Genomic DNA, 10,421 nt, shown 5'->3' on the forward strand with positions numbered 1-10,421 from the left:
TGGAAATGGGAGGTGATTAATATGGACTTCATTATTGGATTACCTCGCTCTTATCATAAGTTTGACTCCATCTGGGTGATAATTGATTGACTTACAAAATGTGCCCATTTTTTACCAGTTAAGACAACTTACACGGCTGAAAATTATGCGAAGTTGTATATCAAGGAGATTGTTAGGCTTCATGGTGTGTCGGTATCTATTATATCAGACCGAGGAGCTTAATTTACAGCTAACTTTTGGAGGTCTTTTCAGAAGATTTAGGCACAAAAGTGAATCTCAGCACTGCATTTCATTCGCAGACTGACGGACAGGCTGAACGTACCATTCAGACACTGGAAGATATGCTACGAGCATGTGTTCTAGATTTTAAGGGAAATTGGGATGACCATCTTCCACTCATAGAATTCGCCTACAATAATAGCTACCATTCCAGTATTAAAATGGCCCCATACGAGGCACTATACGGGAGAAGATGTAGATCACCAGTTGGATGGTTCGAAGTCGGTGAAACAGAATTATATGGGCCAGATTTGATTCACCAAGCTATTGAGAAGGTGAAGGTGATACAAGAGCGATTGAGGAGGGCACAAAGCCGGCAAAAATCTTATTCCGATGTCCGACGTCATGATCTGGAGTTTGAGGTTGGTGATTGGGTTTTCCTGAGGATCTCACCAATGAAGGGTATTATGCATTTTGGGAAGAAAGGTAAGCTGAGTCCAAGGTATATCGGGCCGTATAAAATTCTTCGACGGATTGGACAGGTTGCTTATGAGTTAGAATTGCCATCCGAATTGGAATTTGTCCACCCGGTATTCCATGTATCTATGTTGAGGAAATGTATTGGAGACCCTTCTCGAGTCGTCCCTATCAAAGATGTACAGGTTACAGAGGACCTATCATATGAAGAAGTGCCAGTGGCTATATTAGATCGACAAGTCCGCAAGCTGAGAACAAAAGATGTAGCTTCCATCAAAGTATTGTGGAGGAACAAGAATATGGAAGAAATAACATGGGAAGCAGAAGAGGAGATGAAGTCTAAATACCCGTACCTATTCCAGAATGAAGATAACAAGGATGCTGGTGGAACACATGATACATTGGAAGGTGAAATGGCTCTATAAGGTAAGCAATAACTTGAGAATACTCTTCCTTAATACAAAATGGCGATATGCAGATAATGTACATGTCCATAATGCTTTGCATACTCTTGTAAGGCCATACGTTGAGTTACCCAGTTGCACGTTTGTCCTCTATTTATGGGAGAAACTTGACCGGAATCCACGATGATTTAAACTCCCCATGAACCCTTACATTCGAGGACGAATGTTCCTAAGGGGGGGGGGGAGGGTGTTACAACCCATATCCACACGCGTTAGTTCATGCCATATATTAGTTAACATAAATTCAAGAAGGAATTACCTTTGAGATGATAAGAAGTTAATCCTATTGGTCTTAAGTGATACAAGGGTGTATAAGGGTGATTAACAAGTATTAGAAGTTAAACGAATCAAGGATGTGGTAACTCGTATTTTCAGGTAAACCTAGAGGTTCTTAATACACTCAAGGTCATGTATTAAGGTGTTTGAATCATATAATATCCGTATCATAAGTCTTGAAGTCAAACGAGTTATGAAACAAAAGTTGACAAACGTTGTCGCAACTTAGGTTCATAATTTTACTTAAACATTAGGTTAAATGTTTCTAAGCTTTTCTCCTAATTTACAAGGAATTATGGGGTGATCTACCCACCTAATTAAATATCTACGAGTCAGTTTCCAATGCATTTAACCATTTGTCAATACGATCATGGAGTATAGATATATTCATATTTTCACAGGCCTGCGCAGATTGGTAGATGACAAGTAGGTGCATCACCTACTTGCCAAAATGATAGGACAAAATTAAAAGACCTAAGTCGTCCAAGAGAGGACTTTTAAGGGGTTACGAACTCAGTTATTTCATCCATATTTCAGACCCTCAAAACCAAAGTTAACCCCTGCAACTCCTCCCCAAAAATCCCACAAAAACCCTAATCGATTTTCCCTCTCTTTCAAGTTCTATTTGAAGGTAAAACCTAGAGTTTGAACAACCAAGGGAAGGGCTGAGTTATCCAACAAGTAAGGTAAGTTACTACCATCTTTCATACATTTTTCTCTGCTGTGAATTCATGGTAATTCATTCTATACATGTAAGAACTCACGGGACGGTGATCGGAAGCCGTGAGTTCGAGTTATTCACTTGTAGCAGACTGTTTTTGTTGCTATTGGGATGCGTATTTTACTACTATTTTGTGGAGTTTTGGAGGTGGAAGGGTGTGTAGGAACACCATATATATGTATGGTTGTGGGCTGATAGTGATTCGTAACATTTCCGGGTCGTTTGACACGACTACGGTGGTCGTCGTATGTATGATGTAATTAGGTTGTGTGTGGACTGTTTTGGGAGGCTCAATATGTTTATTATTGATGTTGTTTGGGCTGTTTGGTGATTGTTTGGAATGGTGTGAAGTCATATATATAGGGGAGGTACTGTCTGTTTCAACGTAAAATAGGTTGTGGTCGATACATAATAGTTATGACGCTTAAATGATAACGATAGTATCCTTTCTCTTACTGTAGACTAAGGAGTTGTGACAATTGCATAGCTTGTGATTGGGGCAGTATATACAAGGTATGTGAGGATATCCCTTTTCTTCTTTTGCATGCTTTCGATTGTACATAATGTAATGAGCGAGCTTCCAAAGATACTCTACTCTTAGAAGCTAGCAGTACTTACATTGCTTTCCCTCTTATGGAACGATTGATGTTAATGTTGCTTCTCTTATTCTTATGTTATCAATGTTGTTGGTACTTCCTGATTCTTATAAGGTTCGTAATGAAGTGTTGGTCCTAATAACGTGTACAGAGGATACCGACCTTACGTCACTCCAAAAGGTTTAGAATGTGATTCCATGAGTCGAGCATGCATTATATATATGTATCTATTTTACTCTACTGAGCCGCGCTATAGTCAGTCGGGTATGGCACATATTGTGCAACCACTGATCAGTTGGGTTTTCCCGAGCTCCACGTGACCGGGTACGATTCTACCGAGCCTTACGACGGCCGGGTACATTTTTACCAAGCCTATTATGGTTGGGTACGATATGATGATGATGATGCCCACAGAGGCGTATGTTTTAAAAGTTTATGTATACATACATATGTATCATGCATTTCATGTCAGTAGCCCTCAGAGGTACTCAGATGTTCCAGGTTGTATATTCTTTATCCCTGCTTACATTACTATTCGTATTTATGGTTCCCTGCCTTACATACTCAGTACTTTATTCGTATCCTTTTGTTTGTAGACACTGCATGTCGTGTTGCAAGCCCTAATAGACAGGCAGGTGCAGCTCCCCCACCACAGTAGGTTGTCCAGTTCAGCAGTGATTGGCGAGATCCCTTCTCCGGACTTGTCGTGGTCTTTGTATGCATTTCTGTTATAGACATTATGGGTATGTCGAGGCCCTGTTCCGGCTATGTTGCAACACTTATGTTCATTTAGAGGCTCATAGACAAGTGTCGACTCATGTATAGTTTGGTATGCCTTGTCGGCTGGTTTTTGTTGTATAGTCTTTCATGGTAGCATGGTAGCTCATACCTTATATGTAGTTTCTTGATTGTTTGGTCATCCCCTGCTATGTATGTTCATGCCGTCATATTTTATTGCTGGTTGTCCATGATCCAGGTCTACCATTTATATTGATCTCGTCAACCCTAAAATATAATAAAAAAAAGTTAGATAAAATGTACGTTGGTGCTCGGCAAGTATAGTCAGGTGCTAGTCATGGCCCTCCAGTTTGGGTCGTAACACTCATAGAGCCATCTTTCTTCTTTACAAACAACACCGGCCCACCCTAAGGCGATACACTAGGTCTAATAAAAACTTTTTCAAGAAAATCCTGTTATTGCTCCTTCAATTCTTTCAATTCAACTGGGGCCCTAGTGTATGGTAGGGTAGAAATGGGATGAGTGCCCAGAACCAAGTCAATGCAGAAGTCGATATCTCTGTTGGATAGAGATGTTCGGCCAAAAATGCATATATTTTCCCATTGTTGCCTCACATTCTAATACTTTTAATCATATTTTGAGTATTAATTAAATTATATTATGCTTAATATTATATTTTAACTGTGTAGGAATAAAGCGGTGTGAAGAAGAAAGATTTGGAGAAAAATTAAATAAAACACGGAAGAAAAAAAAGGAAAATAGAAAAGGAGGCAATGGGGAGACACCATTTGGTGTTTGTCCCCTCCAGGTGTAAGACACTAGAAAAGGAAAATACAATCAAAGCATGGAATTGGAATTGAAGAACGTTGAGACATTACTAGATCGGCGCTGAGGCCAGCGCTAGGCGCAGGTTTGGATGACAACGAGGCGGGGTTTTCCTATTTTGTTCGGGACAATGTTATTTCAGTCCTACATGACCCCAACTCATATAAAAGGGTTCCTAAACCTAATTTGGAGGGGATCTAACATACATTGTAGGAGAATTCACGTGGAGGAACACACACCACGCTTGGAGGAGGCTTCTAACTCATTTTTCTTCTCTTCTCTTCCTTTAATCTCATAGTTTATTAGTTCTAGAGTTTTGGGTGCTACATGAACATTGTAGTTTGATGCTTGAATTGTTCTTATTATTTTATCATATTGGTTTATTTACTCAATCTTGCGCTTAACTATTTGATTGCTTGATCACCAGTTGAATACTATCTACGAATCTAGGATTAAACTAGGGAGAGAGAATTCTAGATTGCATATAAGATTGAGTAGAGCAAGATCTTAATTCCATGGGGGTGGGGGCAGATTTGCGGTTAGGATATGATTATACTTAATTCCCTTGCTTGGTTACTATACAGGAATTATTAATGCTTTCTTGTTAATTCTAATTCCATAGGAATACTTTGGGAGAAGGCTATGACAAATATTAACCCTGTCAACCAATAAACCAGATAAATTAATTAGACGATTTAAGTAAAAAAACTCGACGGGATTGTTAGCTAACCCATAGCTCTAGAATATTCACTCACATTGAATTCGTCTTTAAGCTTGTCGTTGTTTTCTTTAATCCCTTAATTTGTTACTCTAAATTAAATTTTAGTTAAATATTCATACTTTACGATTTACTTGAAGAGATTAATTGTTTGGTTTAATTTAGTTGATAGTTAATCACAATTCCCTGTGGGTACGATATCTAGACTTATAATCCTATATTATTTGTCAACCACGTATACTTGCATATGCATCTAGGAGCAACAAGTTTTTGGCGCCGTTGCCGGGGACTTAGAAATTAACTAGTCTGCTAGATTAGATTTTCACTCTTTGACTATTCAAGTTTTAAAATTTTTATCTTTGTTTAATATTTACTATCCTTGTTGATATGGAAACTTGGAATGATAATTGGTCGAATAGTGGTTATTCTTATTATGGTGATGCTTGTCCATAATGTAGAGGACCACACTTGTGGCAAAATTGTACATCTCAATCTGTGTGGAATTTTTGTAATGTGTGTGGTTGTCAAGGTGGCCATTGGGATGGTTGTCCTAATTCTTATTACCCGTCTCAGAACTCTTATCATAATGTTTCTAATAATGTTTATGATTTTGATAGGAGCACTGAAGTGGAGGATGAGGAACGTGTTGCCCTTATTATGGAGATGATGAGGCAAGTAGCCGAGCAACAAGATGAAAATCAAAAGGCTATACAAAGATTTAGTGCAACAATCATGAGAATGAAGGCCGAGGCGGAAGAGATCGGCCAATTTGATACCAAGAGCAAGTTCCCACAAGAAGATAATTTTGAAGAAGCAGCTATAGTGAGCCAATCTTGGTTAGAGGAACAAGCTCAACTGATAAAATCTCATGAGTTTTTTCGTGATGGTCTTTCAAATATGAAAAAACAACTGATAGAAGGAAGAATTGAGCTCAGGCAAGAGATAGACCAATTTGGCTCAGATATCCATGACTTGCAGGCTAAATTGAATAAAAAGGTTGAGGTGTCGGATACCCTACAACCAATTTTTGTGGATACTGGCCAGCTTGTGAAGCGGAAAGAGAAATTTCAACTATTTGGCCAAAATATTATTAATGATGCCAAGGTTAAGGAAGTGTCAAAGTGAGGATGTTAAAAGTGAAGCGATTCTAGAGTTGGAGCGCATTGGACCTCATTCTAACCTTTTTTCAACATTGTGCCTGGTTGGTGACACGAGAATTAATCCATTCGAGCCTATGGTGGATTCAATGAATGGGGAACAAAGTACTTATATTCTGAAATTTGTGATGCCAAGGAGACAAAACGACATACCTTACTTAAGGGCCAATAAGTGTAAGATGCGATATTATTTACTTGGTTCTTTTGTATTCGCACCACCACCCCAGGAATACGATAGAAAAATTGATGCATAATTGGGGGCGCAATTCATATTCTCAAAGTGGAAGGAGAAGTGGTGAAAGTGATGACGTCGTACCGCGATGTTAAATCGGGCGCTTGTTGGGAATCAACCCAATTCTATTTTTTTTAATTTTATTTTTATTTTATTGTGTTTTTGTTGTAGTATTATTTTTGTGTTTTGTAGGAGTAGGATTATGGAGTCAAAGCCAATAAGCAAAAGCAAAAAGGAGAAGGTGGTTGAAACTAAGTGTGAGGTACCCGCATAAAGAATCATACCTGGGAGAAGTGTGAGTATCATGTGAGTTGCTAATACTCGGCCTTTGGCCTACCAGGGAGTTTCTTTTACCTTCTTGTTATTTATAGTATGCATTGAGGACATTGCATAATTTTAAGTGTGGGGTGAGGAGATTGTCTGGGCAATTTTCTGTGCTATCCTAGTTTAGTTGTAGTACTCTTTATTAGTGTAGTAGTGTTTGTGTAAAAAAAAGAAATTTAAAAAAATGAAAATTGAAAAAAGGTGGATTGTTCCCAGCGACGGATCTTGTGAATAGATTTCTTGAGGGATTAAGGTCCAATAAAATAAAAAATCCAAAAATATTTCCTTTTTGTTCTAGTTAGTTTTAGTTAGGTAATAATACCTCTTGGTTTTTCTTTGTGCATCAGTTCTTTTCCAGGGGATGTAACGTGAACCGGGTAATCTTTAATTTTTTTATTTTTGGGATTAGATTTTTTTAGGAGAAGAAAGAAAGAGGGAGAAGAAAAACCTTTCTAACTTGATTGGTACTAGCATATTTAGGCCCAAGCTTGAGTAGTACTTTCCTCTGAGTGCTTGAGTAATGAATAAAATAGCAGACTTTCTGAACCTAAGCTCAGGTTTGTGACTCTATATATAGCTTATTCTTATTTTGTCGTTCTCTATGATCCTCTCTGTTTTAGAGTAGAATTGATCCATCTTGATTGATGCATGTGCCATGTGGGGTGAGGATTTCTTACATATATTTCATGTTTTGCATCTTAATCTAGGAGCCTGTTTGGATGGGCTTAAAAGCTGGTCAAACCAGCTTTTAAGCCACTTTATAACTTTTAGTAGTGTTTGGCAACTAAAAAAAGGGCTAAAAAAAGTTAAAATCTGCTTAAAAAACCCAAAACCAACAAGTTGGGTAAGCCCAACTTTTTTGAAATTGGCTTAAAAGCCAGATATTTTTGACCAAGTGTATTACATTTTTATCCCTTATTATTTTTCTTAATCCCGAAATTACCCCTCACTAAAAAACCCTAAAACATACGGTCTCTTTTTCTTTTGTCCACTCCTGTTGCAGCGTATGCGTTCTTCTTCCTCTTCTTCCATAACTCTCCCTAACTTCAACTCCAATTTGAAAGCCTCTTCACAGTAAGTAATCTTCCTGTTGATTTTCAATTCCTAGTGTGTTTTCAAAGTTTTGGATTAATTTCAATTCCATTGGAGATTAGGGCTAATAGATATGCCCATAATATTTTTTTTAAAAAAAATCTCTGATGTGCTTACAAAAATTACAATATCTCCCCTTTTATACAGTTAAATGTGTTCTTATCTAATTAGTTAATCAGAAATTATCAGACATATACTCCACAAGAAAAGAAGAAAAGTCAGCGCATAAACATCTAGTCGCATAAAAAGAGTTAGCCAATCTAATGGAGCAACTGCTTTACAAACTCCAGCGCAACTGCTTTACCTTAATAGGAGTAAAGATTGTATTTTTTCAATCCTGTAAGTAAAAGGGTCCCAAGAATTTATGTTAGTAAATGTAGAGTCATTGCACCTGCTATTTTTCTGTGATAAAAATGGATACCAGTTCAGTATTTGTATTGTAATTTTTCAAAAATTTCCCAATATATGTAATTCAAGTCAAGAAAAGTAATCTTCTGCTTATAAGTTTGTCCATAGCAAGGTTAAGAGATAACCATGATCCTAATAATGAGATTAAAAGTGAAAAAGAAAACTTACTTTTATACCTTATAGTTAAACTGTACATTGGGTGTCAAATGTACTGCGTTACCTTAATATACAAAGTTCTGTAAAGATTATATTTGTATTAGAAGGAGAAAACTAGAGAATGTTTGTGTAATTAAATCCTTTATTTTTGTTTGCATATTATACTTTGTATAGAATCAACTTTGTCGGACCTGAATATTTTTTTTGGGCCATATTAAAGCTTGGTCACAATATGCCATACCAAGGAGTTGTGTGAGCAACTTCAGTCTTAAAAACTTCAGTCTTGGCTTCGTTAGGCTCTTTTAGGCTGTCAAACACAAGACTCTTTTAGGCTCTCTTTATGCAACTTCAGTCTTAGCTTCTTGGTTGTTTTGCTTTCTTCAGATTATTTACATTCAATCATGCTGGACAATGCTACGTGGGACGATGAGACACATATTATATTTCTTGAGTTGTGTGAGCAAGAGGTTAGAAAAAGAAATAGACCAAACACTTACTTAAATAAAGATGGGTGGAAAAGTATTGTTGACGAGTTCTGTAAGAAGACGGGGAAAAGACTATGATAAAAAAAATGAAAAATCATTGGGATTACATGAAAGGAGAATGGACACTTTTTAAGCAGTTGATGAGAGGGGAGACGAGGTTAGGATGGGATGCCACGAAAAATACGATTATGGCAGATGATGATTGATGGGAGCGAAAAATTAAGGTACATATCTCACATTATTATATGTGCAATTCTTATTTTTGTCATTGTTAATTTTATCAGTTTGATTAAAGCAGTTTTTATTTTCTCTTTTTACAGGAGAATGCAAAATATAAGAAATTTAGGAACAAAGATCTTTCGCTCATATGGTTTCGCTACGATGCACTGTTTACTGATGTTGTTGCCACAGGAGAAAGAGCACGTGCAGCAAATAAAGAACAATCATCGGGCATTAGACTTAATCTTGATGAAGAAGGAATAAATGTCATTGATGATTGTGACAAAGAACACTTTACTCATCTTAATGATGAAATGAGCGATGAAAGTGATGATCTACAGAATATAAATTCTGTTATGTTTCCAGAGCCATCACTAAAATGACAAAAATCAACTGATGGTGTTAGCACTAATAATCAAGTAAGAAAGAGTAAGAAAAGAATAGCTGCAACATTAATAAAAGAGGATATACACTTTCTCATAGAGTTTATGCCTAGCAAAAGCACTGCTACATCTCCTGCAATTGATGAGACATCCATCGAAAAGTTTATTGGCACGTTGGAATAAATTCCTGATATTCTAGCTGGGAGTGAAATTTACAGTTTTACTATGATTATGTTCCGCAAAAAAAAATAACCGAAAGATATTTTTGGGGATGCCTACTAATGAAGCTCGCAAGAATTGGTTAGAGTTTAACTATCAGTTATACCTCAAGAAAAATGAATAGTGTATCATTGTGGTTGAGTATTTCTATTATTCTGCGTTTGAATATTATGATTGTATATGTAGACGTTATTATGATTTTATGTGTAAACTTTATATTGCTTCTTGTTTAGACATTGGGATTGTGTCACTAAACTTTTATTAAATTAAAGCTTCTGTTTGTGGTAAACTTTATGTTTAAAAGCCTTGGTTCTATTGTTAAGCTTATATTGTTAAACTTCAATTTGGTTCTGTTTGTGGTAAGCTTATATTGCTTCTATTGTTAAGCTTTGGTAAACTTTATGTTTGAAGGCCTCTTCAGTACATAAAGAAGAACTGAAGAAAGCATATGTTTGAAAGCCTCTTCAGTACTATTTAGAAAGCATATTGCTAAATTTTATGTTTTCATTTTCAGTAAAATGAAGAGTTCGGACTCTAGTGACATAGTAGATCCTTATCCAAATTATTCGTCAGACGATGAAGATGAAGAAGAACTGGATGAGATACATAGGGAGCAAGATGAGAAGAAATGGACGGCCTTATGTCAAATTCAGGTAAATAAATTTTGATGTATTACGAAAAATACCTATGCAAGGAACCTTGTCGTACATCT

General features: G+C 36.7%; 1 long non-coding RNA gene across 1 annotated transcript; it reads left to right on the top strand.

Annotated features, from left to right (window-relative positions):
• Nucleotides 1-7,747: 7,747 nt before the first annotated feature.
• On the top strand, nt 7,748-9,890 carry LOC107813309 (uncharacterized). Its single transcript, XR_012696948.1, has 3 exons — nt 7,748-7,821; nt 8,788-9,112; nt 9,209-9,890. It is a non-coding gene; the product is annotated as an uncharacterized LOC107813309 (long non-coding RNA).
• Nucleotides 9,891-10,421: the final 531 nt, after the last annotated feature.

The sequence above is a fragment of the Nicotiana tabacum genome, chromosome 11 (assembly GCF_000715075.1).
Source record: "Nicotiana tabacum cultivar K326 chromosome 11, ASM71507v2, whole genome shotgun sequence".
Taxonomy (NCBI): Eukaryota; Viridiplantae; Streptophyta; class Magnoliopsida; order Solanales; family Solanaceae; genus Nicotiana; species Nicotiana tabacum.